The 21,197-nt window shown below is 40.3% G+C and overlaps 1 protein-coding gene across 4 annotated transcripts in view; it reads left to right on the top strand.

Moving 5' to 3' along the window:
• FNDC3B (fibronectin type III domain containing 3B) overlaps positions 1 to 21,197 on the top strand; it is a 364,378-nt gene that overhangs the window by 88,307 nt on the left and 254,874 nt on the right. The window contains exon 1 of one of the 4 annotated variants that reach the window (XM_045030465.1): positions 18,431 to 18,449. The exons of the other annotated variants lie outside the window; for them this stretch is intronic. The gene's annotated coding sequence lies outside the window, so the exon portion shown is untranslated. Of the gene's footprint in view, positions 1 to 18,430; positions 18,450 to 21,197 lie in introns of those variants that run through there. 4 annotated transcript variants of the gene reach the window in all.

The raw sequence follows: 21,197 nt of genomic DNA on the forward strand, positions 1-21,197 counted from the left end.
TATTGAAGAAAAAAACTTTGTGAAAAAATATTTATGGAATTTAAATATCTCAGATATCTGTCTTAAAACATTCCAAGTGTAATTGTTCAATAAACCTGTTAATATTTTTAAAATGACAAAAGAGGAGACATACATTTATATCTCTGGTGTTTGAGAAATTGCTTATAGCACTCTCCGAGCATTTGCTATAGCAGTTTGAATAGCATAAATATTCCTTTGAATGTCTCACACTTTAAAGTAACTTACTTTTATGCCACTTTTGGAGAAGTTTGGACACTTTTTGCTTCTCAGAGAGTTTTCCTTCCTTAATGGGAACTCATCACCTGATTGTTAAAGATATATAGCTCCGATAGAAGATGTTCAGTTTCAAATCTTATCCTATTTGTGTGTGTGTGTGTGTGTGTGTGTGTACGTGAGGTAAATCACTGGTTAAAGACATGGAGACGGCTGTGTAATTGAAACTTTTAAATTTGTCCAGTAAGAGTTTGGGCTTTTGTGTTTTTTCCCTAAAAATTTAGACTATTTTAATATGTAGGGCCCAGATATATTTTAAATGAAACCACATTTTAAATACCAGTATTGTCCTAGAATTCAAAATATCTGAATAAACATGGTATATATTACATGTAGCAAGATATTTATGGGATTCAGTGGTTGTGCACCAACTGTGTTACCCTATCATAGCAAAAGCAGAATTTTTCAGTCTCTCTTAGAACTGATGGTGAACTATGGGTGAAGTTACACAAAATGTCAATTTCATACTTTCACTGTTGATTGTTCTGCTGTGCTGATGTTGTTCATTAACTTTGCATTAAGAGGGATGTTACAACTGGAAGTTTACCTGGTACATTCATGTGCAGATCAGGCATGTTCTACCCTGACTTAATACCTTCCAGAGCTGTGAAATGGTTGAAACCGTTCCGTAACCCGTTCTAACATCTGCCTTTTTAAACAAAATGGCAAATTCAAAATAATCTCACGTGAACTCCAATCTATGCCTGCTCCGTAGACTTGAATGTCTTTAGAGTTCCTTCTTTCTCAACCCTGTCTCTGTCCTCCGTTTCTCCCAAACCCTAGTGTGTGCTCTCATGTTTCTTTGTGTGGTGTTCTGTTCCTGCTTCCCTTCTATTCAGGGTGAAGTCTGATGACCGACACCTGCACCCAGAAGTTAGCACTGATTAACCTGGATTCAAATGCTTGCTAACAGGACAGAGCAACAGGAGAATTTTGCCACTCTCTTACACATCCAAATAAAATGAAGAATCATGATAGAAAAAGTGACATCACCAGATGATAAATAATTATCAAAATAACTCCATGGTACACAAAGCATAAAACAAATGGAATGGAAGTGGAGAAAAGGTGGTTTTAAAGTACTAGACTGGAAGTGAAAATGAAGATTATAAATTATAAACAATTTTTACAAAGCAAAAGGAGACAGCGAAAGAAAAAGAAATAGGCAAAAAAGGGAGATTTGTAAGATGATCTGGATGGACACAGCAAAAGGAAACAAAATAATGAAAAGAAAGGAGTCATTAAAAACTCAGTGGCTATAAGATATTGTCACTGACCGATTTTAACCAAATCTGAGACTTATTCTCTTGCCTCTTTTGGGTACTGGTAGAAGTTTGAGTGCCTGTTGGAAGATGAAGCGGATCATCTGGACTGAATTAAGTGTTATACAATGGAAATATAATTGGCATCCTTTATTTGTATGTTATAAACCTTGGATGACCAATCTTTGAGTATGTCTTTTAATGCCCTGTGTAGAGTGGTAACAAACGATACTTCCTGCAGAATACCTTATTAACTCCACAGGTAAAGGAAAAGCTAATTGACTGATGGTACAACTCCTCTCCCTACCCCTGCCCCCTGAAATCATTGAGATCTGTACTTGCTCAGCATCTCCGAAAATCAGGCCACTTGTTCAAATATAGATTTAGGTGCCTGACTTTAGACATCCATATCTCTTAGTGTTGGCCTATGGCCCTATATGACTTTCCTAGGAAGTTTTTGTTTCTTTCCTTTTCACACATTCACTTGGGACCTGTTTGTTACCAGCTCTGCAAGGGAGAAGGAAGAACACAAGAAACTCTCCATCACGCCCTTGAATGCCCTTTGCATTCGGTGCCCAGCCACATCTGTAGTGCACTCTCCTGAGTTCAGAGACTACTTCCTGGTAACCTTTCCTGGGCCTACCTTTCCCAAATGGATGACTTTAAGTTTGACACATTATAACTACAGATTATTTCTATGGGATATTTTTAAATGTTCTCTGAGTTTCTTGTTCAGTGTTCATGTACGAAAATTTTAATAAAAGACAAGCAAGGATGTTCCCAGACAAAACTATTTTAAACTGGAGTTAAAGTGGAGCATACATATTAGTAATTTAGGGTAAATTACATTACAGAGGTGGTGTAATTATTCCAAACTCAGATGTTCTAACTGCAGGAAATTCCAGAATTGAGACTAAACTTTAAAGAAATACAACATGTTAAAGTATGGAAATGCAGAGTTAGGGTTATGATCCCGTTGCACTCTGCACGGACTAAAGGATCTGGTTGTCTATGTAAGAAAGCATATGTTGCTGTTCATAAAGGGCTTTTTTCCTAAGGAGCACAAAGCCTCATGAAATTCCTTTTGGACCAGTGGGTTTCTGAAGTGACTAAAAGCAGTGATAGATCTCAATATGTAAAATTAAAGTAGACTGGTCAGTTTCACTTTCTGTTCTTGTGCACTAACTCAGTGCTTTTGTTTGAGTTTTAACACTGTAAGGAAATAATAAAAACAAAACCAATTTTGCTTTCATTTAATTACATTTTTTTTTCATGGAATCGTTGTTTTTCAGAATAGGTTTTGTAATCTTCTCCATCTCCTACCCCTGCCAGCTTTATTTATTGTTTTTAAATAAAACATACATTTTGTTCGTAATCTACTTTAAAACCCGTTAATCCATTTGGATAAGGTTTTCTGAAATCCGTTAATTGTGAACCCAGAAATTGAGGTGGAGCAGAAGAAAGAAGGGAAAAAACAAACAAACCCTAGACTATATGAAAGAGTAATTCTACTTTTGAATCTTAGAACAAAATCATTTCAAACTTGGTTAGAGCTTTGAATGAACCTCTGAGTGTTTTCTGACTTTATCCAAACAAATGTACACATCCCAAGTGGCTGATCTCGGGTTGATGTTTTGTAGTCAAGTATTTTTAATATCTCATGCTGAATCTTAGATATTGCATTAGAAAATCTCATATGTTAACCTATTGAAAAAGTCTAAGGCTGGGGATTAGTTTGGGGGGTTAGAGACGTCTAGTTAAACATCTGTTCAGTGCTTTTTCATTCTGGAAGCCAGTAATGCCAAGTTGTCATACATACTGCACTATGGTATGAATAATATGGACGAAATGATTATTTTGGCACAGCTTGAATTTTGCATGTCATCTCCATGCTGAGATTACATATGTACAAAACCCCTGATATAGACGGTGTAACACTTTCTAACCAGTGATCACACCACAAAATAGCAGTTATTGCTAAACCTATTTTTTTATATTGCCATCAATCTAAATGAAACCCAAGCTTATTTTCTGCCACAAATAAGCCAAACTGAAAGTTTGCTATTGTAAATGTTCACACATAAAAGTTAGGCAAGTGAAAAGCATTTAACAAAAAGTATAGAACAGGAGGGAAAGGGAGGGAGAAATGTAATAGGAATTCAAATTGCTGAGTGTATTTTACTTAGGTAATGTTGGCCAAGATGCTAATAGGGAAACCATTTAAAAGTGGTGTGTGAAACATATTTGTGACCTGTCACTTTCTGCCTAATCAGAAAATGTACTACCCAGGTGAGGGGGACGGTGCTTTAAACGTGGTGGAATCTCAGGTTAAAATATATCTGCTTATAACATGTAAGGTCACAACCATATGTGAGATTGATTATTTTTGTAGTAGATCAGGCCTCAGTTGCCTCTCTTTTGGTTTCCCATTTTGAACCATAAAGACTAAATTATAAACATCTAGGATTTCTTATCAGTTGTGAAACCACAATGACTAGTATTTGCCAATAGTTTGTCATTGACTCTGAATACTGGCTTTACATGGGATTTGAATGAAAATACAACTGAAAAAGGGCACATGCTCATAAGCTGCTGTTTGCTTGTTTCTCTGAAATGGTATTTTTTTCCAGTTATTCAAGAGTTTCAAAGTGCTAAAGGGCTCTCTGGTTTTTCTTGTCATGTAAAGCAAAGAGTGAGTGTGAATTTAAACAGCATCTTTTAGCTTCTTGTGGTTCTAAATGCAAGTATTCTAAAAGGAAAGCAAGTTGCATGCTGAAACTTCCAATCATGGTTCAAATTAATGACTTTTTTTTTAGAAGTCATCCTTAATTTTCTGCACATTTTCTTCTAATATGTTACTTGAATATATTTGTATAATGTTGTAAATTAAGAGGAAAAGTTGCTAAGAGGCTTATTCTCAGTTTGATGTGATTTTTGACATGTGGAGCTGGAGCAGAGTAAACAGAAAACTGACTGGGAAAACAGTGAAAGAGCAAGTAGTGTGTTTGTCTGCTTGTTCTTCCTGCAGACTAGTTACAGTAGTAATGTGGGAAGAAGTGTGTGTTCCTAGCTGGGACCTGAACATTAGTGTCCATTGTAGTCCAAAGTGAACAGAATGTTGTAGTGTGTGAAATTGGAAGAGAGGAAGTGACTCAGTTTCTCTGAGGGAAGGAAATAGTTGAAAATAGATAGGACATCATGCAAGCAAATGAGTGACTGGCTGATAACTGTGGACTGTTGCTGGGTGGAGACTGAGAGGAAATCAAGATTGGAGGAGTGGAGGGAGCAGCCAGGGGAATTGCTGGATATAGGATCAGAAATGTAGGGTGGAGCAAATGTGTGGAGCGCTTTTGGAAAACAGGATAAAAAGAATACTAATCCAACTAGCTGTTGCATGTTTTAAGGCACTGCTAGTTCTCTCTGAGCGAACTCTGGGAATGAATGTGCAGCTGTACTGTTTCCTGAAAGTGTTTCCATTGCTGTGCAGGTACCAGGGGCGGCTCCAGGCCCCAGCACGCCAAGCGCGTGCTTGGGGCGGCACGCCGCGGGGGGTGCTCTGCCAGTCGCCGGGAGGGCGGCAGGTGGCTCCGATGGACCTCCTGCAGACGTGCCTGCGGAGGGTCCGCTGGTCCCGCAGCTTCGGTGGAGCATCCGCAGGCACGCCTGCGGGAGGTCCACCGGAGCCGCGGGACCAGCGACCGGCAGAGCGCCTCCCGCGGCATGCCACCGTGCTTGGGGCGGTGAAATGGCTAGAGCTGCCCCTGGCAGGTACACACATGGTTACTAGATTGATCACTTGTGCACCTGTATAGTTTACTTTGTGTGAGATGAAATATCAATGCTGAAATCATACTGCTTTAAAAGATTTCTAGAAAACCAGAAGTATAACTTTGATTAACCTGCATTCCATCAAATTAATGGGCATGTAACTCCTGTAAGCACTTCCCTGTACTTACTGTGTGGCCACTGTCTATTAACATTCCACTGAAGGCAGTGGATTGCTGCAGTGTACCTGGAATGTTCAGTAGCACAGGAGCTACATGGCACCCAGACATACTGGACCTGGAATTGGGGTGACCAGACATCAAGTGTGAAAAATCGGGACAGGGATGGGGGGTAATAGGAGCCTATATAAGAAAAAGCCCCCAACATCGGGACTGTCCCTATAAAATCAGGACATCTGGTCACCCTACCTGGAATACTCAGCAGCAGTCAATTAGTTAACCATATGCAAAGAGTTTGAAGAAAGGGATATTCTAGGCCAAATTTTCAAAAGCGCTCCCATGTAGACTCCTAAGCGGTCAGATTTTCAAGTGCTCTGCACCCCGCAGCATCTATTGTTCTCAATAGGATCTGCAAGGTGCTGAGTGTTTCTGAAAATCTGTGTACTTAATATAGGTACCTAAATGGGAGTTGAGCTGTTATGAAAACCAGGTGCCAAGCACTTCTGAAAATCTTGTGTGTGTGTGTGTGTAAAATCATATTTTTTTTGTTATGAAGTAATGTACTGATCAGAGCATATTGGAGATGCGTAGGAAACAGATGAAGCAGGAACAACCAATGCACTCAATATTTGTTCCCTTTAAATTGATCTTTAATCATACATTTCTGGACTGTTTATTCCTCCACCATGGGCTACTCTTACCTCTTGGGGGGGCTTCAGAGGATCCAGCACTTCCTTGAGACAGGAAAAGGCACCAGTATATACACCTTACAACTCACCAGCCAGAATGACATGCTTAATTCCTAACTGAGTCCAATGCTCACACCTAGTTAGGGTCAAGTTCCCTAACTTACCAACTCTACTAGGTAAGTTGCCTTCAACTCACTCCTTCGTTTCCTGATATATATGGGGATGGAGTGATCCACCGGAGCCTCAACCAGTGTGGAGGAGAAACATGGTGTGAAAGAGTTGTCAGGAGATATTGCAGGCAGGAGGTGTCCAGAGGCATGTGTGTCATGGATAGGTAGTGATGGGTAAGGCCTCATGTATAGGGGTCTGCATCCTGAAAATCTATGGTCCACCTATGCATTTTGTTCTGATGTTTGCCTTGTCACTTTTCCTACCTGTTTGCTGATATGGAGAGTCAGTAAGTTGCACTGGCAACCTTGTGGCTGAAATGTGCTGTTTAATAGAAAGTAAAAAGAACAAGGAGTACTTGTGGCACCTTAGAGACTAACAATGCATCCGATGAAGTGGGTTTTAGCCCACGAAAGCTTATGCTCAAATAAATTTGTTAGTCTCTAAGGTGCCACAAGTACTCCTTGTTCTTTTTGTTAATAGAAAGTGTTAGTCTTTGTTTGTATTATACTCTCAGTGTTGAGGATGTACTGGTGTCCTGTCTCCAGCTCGTGATGATATATTTCTGGTTAACGCACTGTATAGCTGTTACTTGTAGGCTCTTTATATTGGTTTGTGACTCTTAGACTTTTTTAGTTTACTTGGACATCATAGCCCCTCAACTGCCCCCAAATCACCTCAAAACTGAGTCCTTCCAGATCTAAATATGGGGATACAGCATATCATTTTCGAGCTTTAGCCCCAGAATACTCTGTGTAGGTTGCTTAGTTAGCCTGGAGAAAACATGCTTGCACTATGTCACCCTCCTTAGAGTATTACGGTTACATACTCGTTAATCCAATTAGCAAATGTTCAGCTAATTAAAATCCCTCTTATTAACCAATCTTTTGCCCTGGATTTATCATCTGCAAAAATGTTCTCCAGAAAAAAAAACTACAGTGAAGGTCAGTAGTCACTCCTAACAATCACATGACTCTTTATTGTTCTTAACTCCTGTCCTGCTATGTTAGCCAAAATATTTATGTCTCTTCTCTCTGCAGACTCAATATCATCCCTCAGAGATCTTGCCACCCATCTTTCTGCTTTATTTGCTTTATTCTCTTAGTAAATTTAGCATTCTGGCATTTTTAAATCCCCAAATGTTTTCCTTTTTCAGTCATGTCCCTCTCATTGTGATATTACTCTTAGCGTATGTACCCTTTGAAAAGGTGTAGCCCCAAGACAGCAATCTTACTGCCTTGAATGCTTACATGCAAAGTATTTAATGTGGCCCTGTCTTGCTTGACTTCCCCCTTTTTGCCAATGGTATTTGCCCAGAAGGTACATTTATTTGCAAACTTCCTTCCTCTAAATCCTTCTCTCCATAGTTGCTAATCTAATTTTATTCCAGATATGTGAGGATAGTATTGAGTTTTTGTACTTTTTGCCTTTTAGTTTGAAGCATCATTTAACAAAGGAACTGACATCTTTGGAGTGTGCTTGCATGGTGTTCCCAGTAAAACTGTAGTTTTATGAAGGAAAGTTTATATGAAAAAGTGCAGCATTAATCAGACACGCCAGTGTGCTGGAAAGAAACCCAAGTGTAGGTTGTTGTACAAGAAATCAGAAGTAAACAGGAGGATGCTTCATGTGCTGTGAGAATAAACTGTTTGCTCTTCCTTTCCATCTTAAATCTGCAATTCCAATGGAGAAATAATACCCAAGGATTTTTGTGTGTCTGTGGAATTAATATTTTGTAACTCTCACCTGCAGTATATCAGTTTATTTTACTGAATATTGTATATTGACTCCTTTTTTAAAAAAATCGCTTTTGATGTAAGGATGGTAAATTAGTAACTCTTTATTTGATGCAATCCTCTTGAGACGGGCCTTTAAAGAAAATCAGACAAACAAAACTATGAAGTTTGATTTGGCTTATATTAGTCCTTTCCAAATACCTAAATTTGGATGTTGTACAGTACATACTCCAGGGAGAGAGAAAAATCTCTGTGTAACTGGAAATATTTTTGGAATACTTTTGAAATATGGAAACTTTAAACATACAGTAGCTGTGAAACGCTGGGCTTATATAGTGATATGTATATTCAGAGGCGAGTCTTTTTCCAGGCTCGGAGCCCTCTTCACTTGTGAAAACCAAAGAAATGGACTCTGTGCTGCACGCTGACTGCTCCAGACAGTCATGAATGTGACCTGGCAACCAGCTCTGTTTCCTGCTGACGTGGCCTCCCACAACAGGAGCAGAACAGAGCAGCTTCAGTATAATGTGGAGGAGAGGGGCAAAGGATGAATCATCAACAGGATGAGAAATAAATTAAGGCTCAAACTCCGACGATTTGAGTTTAGAAGTATATAAAAACAAGACATTTTGCTTCATAGCAGAATAACACACAATCAAACAGAGAAGGACTTCATTAAATTTAACAGTTCAAACATAATTCCTTTGGTGAACTGAAGAATTTTTTTAATCTCTATGAATCCACCACTGAGGAAATTGATTTATCTCGAGCCCATAGATGAATTTCTACTTTTCAAGACCAGTATTAGAATATACAGTGTAGGCTGTATTTTCAAAGATCCTTGAGTCTGTCAATGTGCAGCATTTGCAGTTGGAGTTTGCAGCCCAGATCTTCAAAAGTATTTAAGTGCCTAATTCCCACTGATTTCAAATACCCTTGAGGGTCTGGGCCTTGGTGCCTACTTATCTCACTTGTTAGCATATATTTCAGATTGGATCAGCAAGTGTGGAATTGCTGTGTGCAGACATAATGCAGAACTCTTTGAAAATGGCAGCTATATGCTTAGACAACATAGGGTATATCTACATGGCAATAAAAAGCCCACGGCACTAAGGCTAGTGGGGCTTGGGCTGCAGTGCTAAAAATAGTAAACATTCAGATTCGGGTTGGAGCCTGGGCTCTGAGACCCTCCCAGCTCACCAGGTTTCGGAGCCTGGGTTCCAGCTCTAGCGGGAACGTCTACACTACTATATTTTAGCCTCACAGCTTGAGACCCGTGAACCCAAGTCAGTTGACTTGGTGCCATGGGTTTTTCTTTGCAGTGTAGACATTCTTCATAAAGAATTTTCAGTGTGACCCTATGGAAATGTCATATCCAGCTCTGCAGGAATACTAGAACTGATATCATAGACTCATAGAATATCAGGGTTGGAAGGGACCTCAGGAGGTCATCTAGTCCAACCCCCTGCTCAAAGCAGGACCAATCCCCAACTAAATCATCCCAGCCAGGGCTTTGTCAAGCCTGACCATAAAAACCTCTAAGGAAGGAGATTCCACCACCTCCCTAGGTAACCCATTCCAGTGCTTCACCACCCTCCTAGTGAAAAAGTTTTTCCTAATATCCAACCTAAACCTCCCCCACTGCAACTTGAGACCATTACTCCTTGTTCTGTCATCTGGTACCACCGAGAATAGTCTAGATCCATCCTCTTTGGAACCTCCTTTCAGTTAGTTGAAAGCAGCTATCAAATCCCCCCTCATTCTTCTCTTCTGCAGGCTAAACAATCCCAGTTCCCTCAGCCTCTCCTCATAAGTCATGTGCTCCAGCCCCCTAATCATTTTTGTTGCCCTCAGCTGGACTATTTCCAATTTTTCCACATCCTTCTTGTAGTGTGGGGCCCAAAACTGGACACAGTACTCCAGATGAGGCCTCACCAATGTCAAATAGAGGAAAATGATCACGTCCCTCGATCTGCTGGCAATGCCCCTACTTATACAGCCCCAAATGCCTTTAGCCTTCTTGGCAACAAGGGCACACTGTTGACTCATATCCAGCTTCTTATCCACTGTAACCTCTAGGTCCTTTTCTGCAGAACTGCTGCCTAGCCATTCGGTCCCTAATCTGTAGCAGTGCATGGGATTCTTCCGTCCTAAGTGCAGGACTTTGCACTTGTCCTGGTTGAACCTCATCAGGTTTCTTTTGGCCCAATCCTCTAATTTGTCTAGGTCCCTCTGTATCGTATCCCTACCCTCCAGCGTATCTACCATTCCTCCCAGTTTAGTGTCATCTGCAAACTTGCGGAGGGTGCAATCCACGCCATCCTCCAGATCATTAATGAAGATATTGATGTTATATAGCAATCTGTGCAAGTGTAAAGAATTCTCCAAATGTAGTTCCATTACATTCCAATAAATGGTGTCAGTATTTTAAAATCCAAACTCCACATTCTTTGCCTAGTACTCAGGGCTGTCTCTAGGGAGGTGCAGGGCCCTAGGCAGAAGTGACGAATCTGTCACTTCTGAGATCGACCTGTCACTTCTGGGACTAACCGTGTCGGCCAAGTGCACCAGCCTGCAGGGCTCCCCAAGTGTGGGGCCCGGAGCAGTTGCCCCGAGTCGCTGTACCCAACGGACGGCTCTGCCAGTACTACTGCATTTTAGCAAACAACTGAAGCACAAACCAACAGTCCTTGTATTCTTTTAATACAGTTCACAAATACAATCATAGTCCTAAATCAGTAAAGCAAGACTTACTCCCATTGTATTTTTTAACAGTTTTACCAGATCTGGAATTGATTTGATCAGCTTCATTAAGCTCCAGTACCTACCTTCTGTCTCACTGATAAATGGCTTGTTTCCTTATCACTGTTTCTTCTTTGTCCCTTTCACCATTTCAGTAATGTTTGTTTTGCACAGGCAATGCAAATTCTGTGTGTTGCAACAAAAATCCTACAGTGAGTTGCAAAATAATAGCTTTGTATAATATTTAATGTAACTAGTATGAGCTGCTGTAATTCAGAAAGCTTAGTGTTTACAGGAAAAGCTTTATCCAGTTTCTGGAGAAATTTGATATCTGGGAGAAAAAATTAGACACGATACAGTTGTTTTTTCTTTAAGTATGTTGACTTGATTATAACCTGATTGATATCTGTTACAGACACCAGGTTTTGTAAATCCACCTGAATTATTGAGATTGATAATTGAATTAATAGATTGCAAAATCTAATGGATTTGTAGAGCTGGTATCTGAAGTGCTGTCTGATCCTCGGGCCTAAAACCAGTGCCAGCAAGTCTGATTCAAATTGACATGAAGCCTTATCTGAAGCGAGGGTATTGTATCCAGATGCAAGGAGAAATGTGGTGTCCATCTCAGCTCTGTCTTGGGTCCCCCTCTGTGCAGTCTGTGCCATATGTTGCGGGCTTATTTGTAAAGAGGTCTGCTGTCCACTAATATTTTAGCTAAACCATCACATTAACAAAAGCAAAGACCTCAAGTTAGGATGGAATAAATAGCTAGGGGCAGTAGCCTATTTGTTGCATTTAGCCCAATCTTTAGTTTAGACATTCCAGAGGAGAAGTCATTATGTCTGTGTGATCATTTGTTTTTTTCCAGATTTTGCTGCCTTCTAAGGACTAGTTCTCAAAGTGTATTTGGCAAATGTGTGCGCCGTACACAACTGTCAGGGAGTGGGAAACCATTGCAGTCAGGAGGATCATTCTTTCGTGTGGAGTAATGACATGATTTCTGTATTTTAGAATGCTAAGAACTGCTTTCTTGTAGAAGTGGAACTTTATATGCCCCACAAAGCAATATTAACAAGTTCAGCCAGTTTCAAAACTATTATTAACTTCACATGTTCCATTGTGACTATCTTTGGAACAATTATATTGAATATTATTGTAAAATGGCTCAGGCAGCCATTTCCTCCTCCTGTAGGCAAAATCTTACCCCAGTCAAGTAGAAACTGAAAGATTCTGTGCTTTTAACACAAGTCACCTACTTGGAATAACTTACCAGATCTTCCAAATGACAGCCAAGGCTTATCCCGAAGCCTCTGTTAGGATCATGCTGGTGACACTCTAGGTTTGCACTGAAAATTCTGGGGAACTAAGGCTGCCCTCAAACTTTAGACAAGGCTGAGATCACTATGTTCAGTGGTGGCAGAGACGTCATGGAGCAATGCAAGAACTTCTGTCAGCTCATCATGGAACCCAGGTAGGACCTGTGGATTGGGAACACGGGAAAGCACAATGCCACTCAACCTTTTAAGGGCTTTTTGCATTAATGTCCCTAAAGGCCTGAGACAAGTCAGGACTTGTATCAGTGATACCTCCGGGCAGTGTCGTATTTTTGCATGAATTGAATTGCCTTGAAAACATCTTGATGGAAAAATTATGTTTTGCTGGATTTTAAATTTACTTAAACTTATACACCCCATCAAAAAGAAATACATACCACATGTTCAAAGTCTCTGATGTAGTACTTGATCCTGTTGATGAAGTGAATTGTATCACTTCCTCTCTGAGTGTTTGAATCATGTTACATTCACTCTCGGAATGTTTTTGTGTAACCTCCAGGTGATGCTGTATAGTTTATGTTCTGAGAAGTTTTATTTGTTCCTCATGATGATATAGTATCACCTGGAGGTTAAACAAACATTATGAGAGCGAAAGTGATTCCACCTAGAATTTGGTACAGTTTAATGTACAGTAATGTACGCTAGGGAACTTTTAGTGTATGCCAGCAGGGTCCACGTAGACCAGTTAGCACACAACACGCTTGTGCAGGCTAGAATTCGCATCCCACTGGTGTGCACTAATGGCCCACGCAGACAAGCCCTTAGGGCTTGTCTTCACTGCCAAAAAAGGTGCATTTTTTACCTCTGGGTAACTAATGTTTGTGAGCTGTCTCAAGGTAAAAAAAAACAAAAACAGTGGAGCGAAGGCACTTTAATTTTATCTTGTAAACTGCCAAATGGTAAAACTCTGTTTTTACCTGGAGACAGCTGTTAGTTAGAGAGTGGGCCTTTAGAGAATTGTCACTGGCACTCATTCTTCTAATAGCTATTCAGAATAGTCTGAGGAAAAATAACAAAAGTGCTCATTGGATGGCATTGAGATGAAGTCACTACATCTGCTTTGCTTGTGTATTTATGCTGTTTCAGAAATTGCACAAGCATAAAGGAAATAGGTTCTCCTTCTTCTCCAGCTTGTATTTTGACCAAATTTTTTCCTGTTGTTGTGTTCCAGGATATTATTACAGTCTTAAAAATGGCCAGAAGTGTATTCTAATATCTAGTGTCTTTTTGAGCCTTGAGGTGTTACATGAAAGTGAGTGATAAAGTTTAATAGAATTCTCATGACTTAACAGAAAATCTGGAAACTTGCAAATACAAAGTAAATGAGCATGTGGGTTGGAAGCTTCTGTTAGTAATCTTTACAGTTTAAACGTGTGTTTGGCAACAGGTTCTGCATGTGGCTGTGATGTGTGGTAATACAGAATGTGGTGCAGGTGACCAGGGTTCTACTGGCGTTCCTCAACAAAACATAACCAGTTATGCCAGCTTTGGTGTAAATTGTAAGATCTGTTTATTACTTTGTGAGCTGATTTGTATTTGTTGTAATCTCAAAACCACTGGAACATGGAAGTGGTACTGTGAAATGAGGCCAGTCCTAGGCCATATAATCCTTATAAAAACAATGAATCAAAGGTTTAGAAGGATGTGTGCTCCCCACGGCACTTATACCCCTGCTGATGTCTTCATAGGTGAATATGGTGTAACAGTGTAAAATATTATTTTACTCCCAGCAGAAGATACTATCTCATAACAACATTTTTGTAAATTTCTAGCAGAATTCTGTTTCAAATATTGGAGCTGTGCCAAGGGAGGGAACAAAAACACAATGCCCGTCATTCGCAGTTGTCCAAACTAAGAGCTTTGAAATGAGTGAGACGCTACAGGCAGGGCGGAAGTGGGGAAGGGCTAGTAACTTTTCCATTCTAATTCCCTGCACCTATTACTTTGGACCCTATTACCTAAATGCTTGAGAAAGGTATATACTAAATCAAATGGATATTTTAAAGACCATTTTTATTTATATGCAATGACTGGTAATCCTAATTAGTTTAAGAATTACAATTACTTGGCTATCAGGTACTTCAAACCATGTTAATCAAGCATGGCTGTTTCTGTGACATAGGCTAGAGCTTCTTTCCTGTCTTTGGTAACAATTTACAAATGGTGAGGAAACGTTGGGTAGTTTGCCTACAGGATTTTCACTAAGGGCACTAAGAGTATTTAACAAGTAAGAACTAATTGGTTTCCCTTGGGTGACAATTCTCATATTTTGAACATTTATCAGTCAGTTGCAAAATGGAATGAGCCTAATTTGTGGTTACTTGGTCAAAGAACTATGAAATACAATTTTGAAGAACAGTTAAATTGAAACCAATTGTGTTAATGTATGAAATCCAACTAAAACAAGTCCCACTTTAATCCTTCAGGCATATCAAGAAACTTGATTAGTATAATTAGTAGTATCGTAATTTTCTTGGTGACTGGATGCTTTGGTTGCTGCTGCTTTTTCTATTTTTAAATAGCTGAAGCAGACTGTGCCATCCTGCCAGGTGGTGCCTTCTGCATTTAGTGCTAAAGAATTATCATATTACTGTTTTTACTTCTGGTGTGTACGTAGGAGGCCCAGAAGATGTTGACTAGAAAAATTGCACTAACTCCCACTTTACAAAAACTGTCTCATTGTGATTGCAGTTGCTGTAGTTATTGCACACCTTACTATGGAAGACATCTTACTTTTACAACACAAACTGGGAGCTGGGTATCTGGGCGGAACTGAGACTCTTGTTTGCCTCTTGCCATTGGACCTCTTCTAGATTATCAGGCCAAGGGAAAGTGGAGGAAAAGGGCCTTGGATTCTTTCAGTGGTGTTTCTTTAATTTACAGGTAGTGAGATGATGTTTCACTTAAAGAGCTCTCTGAATGGTAGTAGTTCTCAGCTACAATTGCCTGTTTTGATTATAGTGCTGTGCAGAATGAACAAGTCAGCCGTTCTAGTGTCTGAGCCTTTCCCCATTAAAATCAATAGGAGTTTGGCCATAACTTCACTGGGAGCAGGATTGAGCCATAACAATGCAGAATTCTACACAACAGTTCAGGACAGAAAGTGAAGACTGATAATGTGTGTCACTGAGGGAGCATATACAGTGTACAGATTGGTAAGAAGAATGTAAATACTTGAGTTGTAATTTGACCAGAACACCTAAACTACTTAGTTACGTGAAGTGTCATAGTATCTTTCATAACCACAAGTAGTCGAGATCTTTGTTTTAAATCTCCTTTAAACATAGCATTGTGCCCCCTAGTACCGTGCTGGGGTATGAACTTGATACCGACTCAGGAAACTGTGGTCTACTGAATTGTCAATACCAGTTCCTGCAGCAACCTGCATCTTCCCTGGAGCTCTCCACTCCTATTACTGACCTGGCCTGACCCTGTTTAGCTTGTGATAGAATTGCAGCACAAAGTTAGCTTTATAACTACAGCTTTAATGATCAGTTATACTCAGCTGTCAGATAAAGATTTGTGTTTTGTATTTGTATAGCCTTAGGGTGAGTTAAGTGTCAGTTGCAAATTCCATGTAAAGAAAAATTTAAGACACAAAAAGAACAAGTTGTATGGGGATGGCTTTTTAAAAATTGGACATGCTTAGTGACATGCAGAGTTGCATTATGGAAGCTTTTGTACAGATTGTGGATGTCTTGCTCTTTCTTCCTTTTTTTTTTAAAGCTGCAAACTATAATTATGTGCTTTCTTATTGACCTTGTTCATTATTTAATTATTTATTTATTTTGATTTACTACACAGCACCAAGCATGCTGTTAGTTTTATACAAAGAGCCTGCCCCAGAGAGCTTACAATCCAAGGCCCATATCCAATGATATGACCCATGCATGCCTACTCCTGTGTGCATGTGGAACCCCACTGACTATTAGGAGGCTCCTTGAAGACTTCAGGGACCACCCACATGGCTCAGATTGCAGGATTGGGGCCTGGAGACTAGACACAATGAAGACAAGATGCATTCAGATATCCAGTGATAAATAACCTGAGGCTTAAAAGAAAAATGTCCCCCATGATTGTAATAAACACATTTTTATCCTATTATTCATTTTTCTTTTTCTCTCTGATCCCTATTTGCATTAATTTTTCATGAAAAGTAAATTATTAATATAATTAGATTCCTATCACATTTTATTGCCTTTGTTTGGGTCATAAACTGTAGACCTAAAAGCCTTTAGTCAATGAAAGTATTTTCACTTCCCTGGAAATAAGACTCAGAGTTAACTTGAGAAGGTTCCCAAGAAAAGTGATCTCTTGGTCTCTGGAGTAGCAATCACAGATCTGAAATGTCGGTAGGAAAACTTAACTTCCAGAAAATTAAGTGAAGGTATCATGCAGAGGTTGCAAGGATGTGTTTTATTGGGCTACTTTACATTACCTATGAGAGACTGGTGTTTGTTGTGCATTGAGCTGTATGTCAGATGAGTACAAACATTTTGTATAAAGCATACAGTCGATATTATTGTAGCAGTTTGCATGGCTCTACTACAAATGCAGTCAATTAGGGAGTAATTCATATAATGTGTTACTTTGATCTCTGTTTAACAATTTAATTGCAACTTAAACAAATACTTTGTTCTTCGTTTCCAAATTTCCACTTGGGAAAGTCTCAGAAAGTTTTATGTGTCAGGGACACATAATTGTTTTATCAGGCTGTTCCTGAAGCTTTCTTTTGGGTTTAAAGATTTTATTATCTCTGCTCTTTCTTCGTAAGAGCTGTATGATGGCCAAAATGTCAGGAACAACTAAACAAACTGTAAATGTCAGGTGAAGAAAATATTGTACTTTAAAGGGGGGAAGTGGTAGCTCAGTGGTTTGAGCATTGGCCTGCTAATCCCAGGGTTGTGAGTTCAGTTCTTGAGGGGGCCACTTAGGGATCTGGGGCAAAATCAGTACATGGTCCTGCTAGTGAAGACAGGGGGCTGGACTTTTCAGGGTCCCTTCCAGTTCTATGAGATAAGTATATCTCCATATATTTTTTAAAGAATGTGCTGCTGATTCCTTTCATGATCCAGATACCTATTATTTATTTTGTACATTATAACACCATTATGAATATTTATATATTTTGATGCAGTAATTTATAGATAGCTGATACTTCTCTTGCCTCCAGGGCCTAAGTCAAATGGAAAACAATGGCAAATCTCCAGCTAACTTCAACTGAGGCATGAAATGCTCATCACCTCTTAGGATGGACTAGTTTAGCTGTTCCCTGATTGCACTTGTTTTTGCGTTTGTAATGTGGTGTTTATATATTGCAATATATATTTTGAAATTTAACGTACTTTATCACTGTGTTCAGATTCTTCTGTGATGCATTTTCCCCCAATAATAAATGACGTTACTGGTGTTCCCTCCTAATATGATTTGTGGATGTCAGGTATGAGGGAGAGAAAAGTACACCATTCATGGGAAGGCTGTAAACAGGTTGCAGTGCAACTTTTTTACAGTTGCTGCTTCAGTTTCTACAGAGGTTCCCAACCACTGGATCCATGTAATCACAGACCCAGTGGGCTGTTCTGTGGCTCACCCCAAAACTTTCCTATATGCTGGTATACACCTCTACCCTGATATAATGTGACCTGATATAACACAAATTCGGATATAATGCAGTAAAGTGCTCTGGGGGGGCGAGGCTGCACACTCCAGCGGATCAAAGCAAGTTTGATATAACGTGGTAAGATTTTTTTTTGGCTCCTGAGGACAGCGTTATATCGGGGTAAAGGTGTATTTGGTGTTGGTTGGATGATGTCTCTCAGGCATGTACCTGTGTCATTCCTCTTTGCTATATTCATAACTCATTTTAATTCATTGGGTTTTTTTCTTCTTTGAATCCCCTTCTCCTCTCTGCTTATTTTTATGGGTGCAGTGCCCCTTTTTATCAATCATAGAAATGCAGGAATGGAATGAACACAGAGAGGTCATCAAGTCCAGCCCCCTACGCTGGACCAAGTATACCTAGACCATCCCTGACCGTTGTTTGTCCAACCTTTTTCTTAAAAACCTCCAGTGATGGGGATTCCACAACCTCCCTTAGAAGCCTGTTCCAATACTTATCTATCCTTATAGTTAAAGAGGTTTTCCTAAGATCTAACCTAAATCTCCCTTGCTGCAGATTAAGCCAACTACTTCTTGTTTTACCTTCGGTGGACATGGAAAACAATTGATTACCATCCCTTTTGTAACAGGCCTTAACATATTGGAAGACTTCTACCAGGTGTGTCCCCCTCTTCTTCTTGGGTTGTCTTTTCGCAAGATTAAACATGCCCAGGTCTTTAATTATTTCTCACAAGTCAGGTTTTCTAAACCTTTTTTCGGGTTTCTAGCTCTCCTCTGGATCTCTGTAATTTGTCCACATCTTTGCCCCAAACTGGACATTGCACTCCAGCTGAGGCCTCACCACTGCGGAGTACAGCAGAACAGTTACCTCCTATGTCCTGCCTACAACGCTCCTGTTGATATACCCTGGAATGATATTTGCTTTTTTCAAAACTGCATCATGTTGTTGGCTCATATTCAATTTGTGATACACTATAACCCCAGATCATGGAGTTCCATGGCCCCAGAATTTGTTTACCTTTTAAAATGTGTATTTTACCTGGTCATATTTTTTGAGAAGAGAAGAGAAATATTCAGCCTAAAGGACAGGATTCTTCTCCTCAGTGATTGGTATCCTCTGCTTATGAGGGAGGTTTTTTTTTATAACTTTCTAATGGAGTGCTTTCCTATACTTACCCAGCCAAGGAATCTTAGCCTGCAAAGTGCTTTTTTGGAGAGGGTGCAGTTATTACTCTATACTGGAAGGGTTTTTTCCCTATCATGTAGAACATTCTGATGGCTTTCTTGCAAAATGCAGAATTCCAGTACAGAATTACTTAAAATTCTAGTAACTGAGGCCTTATTGAAGTACAATTGTCATAACAATCTTTTAGTTACTTCACTAAACAGATGCAGGTAGTTAAGTGCTAATTACTGTTCCTAGATTTGGCCTAACTTAACAATACTCCAGTCAATAAAGTTACCACTAGTAAAATAAACGCTGTCTAGTGTTTTGATCAGAAATATAAAGAGGCTAGATTCTGTTCTATTTCAGTGCTTCCCAAACCCTTTCCATACCATACTCCTGAGGGCACTCTGCACCAAAAATATAAAAATTCTGCACACAATATTTTAAAATTCCTCAAGTTTTATGTGTCAATAAATAAATGCAGAACCTTCACCATGGCAGTGGGGAGCACAGAGCCCTGGCTGTACGAACGTGGGGATCACTTGCAGCCTCCCCTCCACACATCCCCAGTACACAGACTTAGCAGTGAGGCTGCACCTGACCCTGACACAGCACAAGGCCTAGACCTGCCTCAGAAACAGGCTATGGGGGTGTCAGGCTATGGGAGGTCCAGATGCACAGGGGTTGGGTGGATGGGGGAGCAGCTCCCCATACAGTGACCCCTCCCCCCACAGCTGAGGAGCGATGAGGGCAGGAAGTCGGGGAGGATGTTGAGCTTCCTGTAGCTGGGGGAAGTTTCTGGGGATGGGCCTGACACAGCCCCAGCCACTCCTTGCAGAGGAAGAGGAAGTCCCATCCGCTCCTGCCTCCAGCCCAGCTGGGACTAGCAGCTGAACCCAGCTCAGGGTAGGAGCCACTGACTGGTGTGTCTCCAGCCTTGTAGAGATTTAACTCTCTGCTGGCTGCTCCGGGTGCCTGAAACAATGTACCTGCACAGCTAGGGTGTGGTGCGTGACTGGTCTTGCAGCTTCCCTTTGCTTCTCTGGCAGAAAAGCATTTTTCTGCAGGGAAGCAAAGAAACCTGCGGGCGACATGAATTCTGTGCACATGCAGTGGTGCAGAATTCCCCCAGGAGTACATGCCAAGAACCCAGTCAGATGTCACTTCCATCCATCTGGGATCCAGTTGACAGCCTCCTCTTATTTAGCATTAAGGGGAAGGTCAGGGTGAGTGCAACCTCCTGATACTAGTTCACTACTCTCTGGGCGTCATGATGCCTAGTCTGAGAACTCATGCCATATTTATGTGCTTTCCTTAGTTGTGAGGTGCAGAGTGGAACAAAGAAGAGCAACGTGGGACTGAAAACACCCTCAAATAGCAAAAGGGAATAGAACTGCACTATTTCAGAGTGTTTCCCCTTCTCTGGGATCTGGGGGGTTTGGCCTCGTCCACTGTCCCCCAAAAGAGTTAGAACATTAAATGCCATGAAGTGAACATCACAGAGGTTCCTGAACCATCTTTTCCTCTCCCCACAGACGATAGCATGAGGATATAGTATGGTATCCTTGTCCCTTAATCTGCTGCATATGTCTTGTTATATTAAAGGCAGATTTCGAGGGAGTCTCTCCTAATTCTGTAATAGACCTTTTATTGTAGGAAGTTTTCCATAAATAAGAAGTTTTATTGCCCAATACAGTACATCAAAAAGACACTAGGCAGGCTAAGTGTTGTTCTGAGTGATGCTTTGGACCCAAGTGTGCTGGTGATAAGTGACTTATGCCAGTAGTTCTGTTGGCATCAAAGAGATGACTTGTGTGAGTAGGTTCTCAGCAACGTGCATAAGGTCTCCTCATTCGAGCCCTTAGTATTCAAAACACACACAATTTATATTGAGAACCATTCAAGTTTCCAGATAAGTGTTGCTCAAAATCTGCTGCTTCATATGTGCACCAGGGTGATAACAGATTTTTGAAGGAGTGCTATAACAGGTGGCAGAATTTGAATTAAACTGTGACCTTTTCAAACTTCTGTATGGAAACATACGGTCTTATCTCAAAACATGACAAGATATTGGACAGGCAAGGAATAACTGATGGCAGGGTTTTTAGATACTATTATCTTTTGTAGCAATAATAAGTGTGTTACAGTAACATCAATTGCATAGTAATGTCCCAGTCATGCACAGCATTCAGAGGCCTCTTGAGTGTGGTGTGGGTGGCAACAGTGTATGCCAAGTGT

Source organism: Mauremys mutica, chromosome 9 (genome assembly GCF_020497125.1).
Source record: "Mauremys mutica isolate MM-2020 ecotype Southern chromosome 9, ASM2049712v1, whole genome shotgun sequence".
Lineage (NCBI taxonomy): Eukaryota > Metazoa > Chordata > Testudines > Geoemydidae > Mauremys > Mauremys mutica.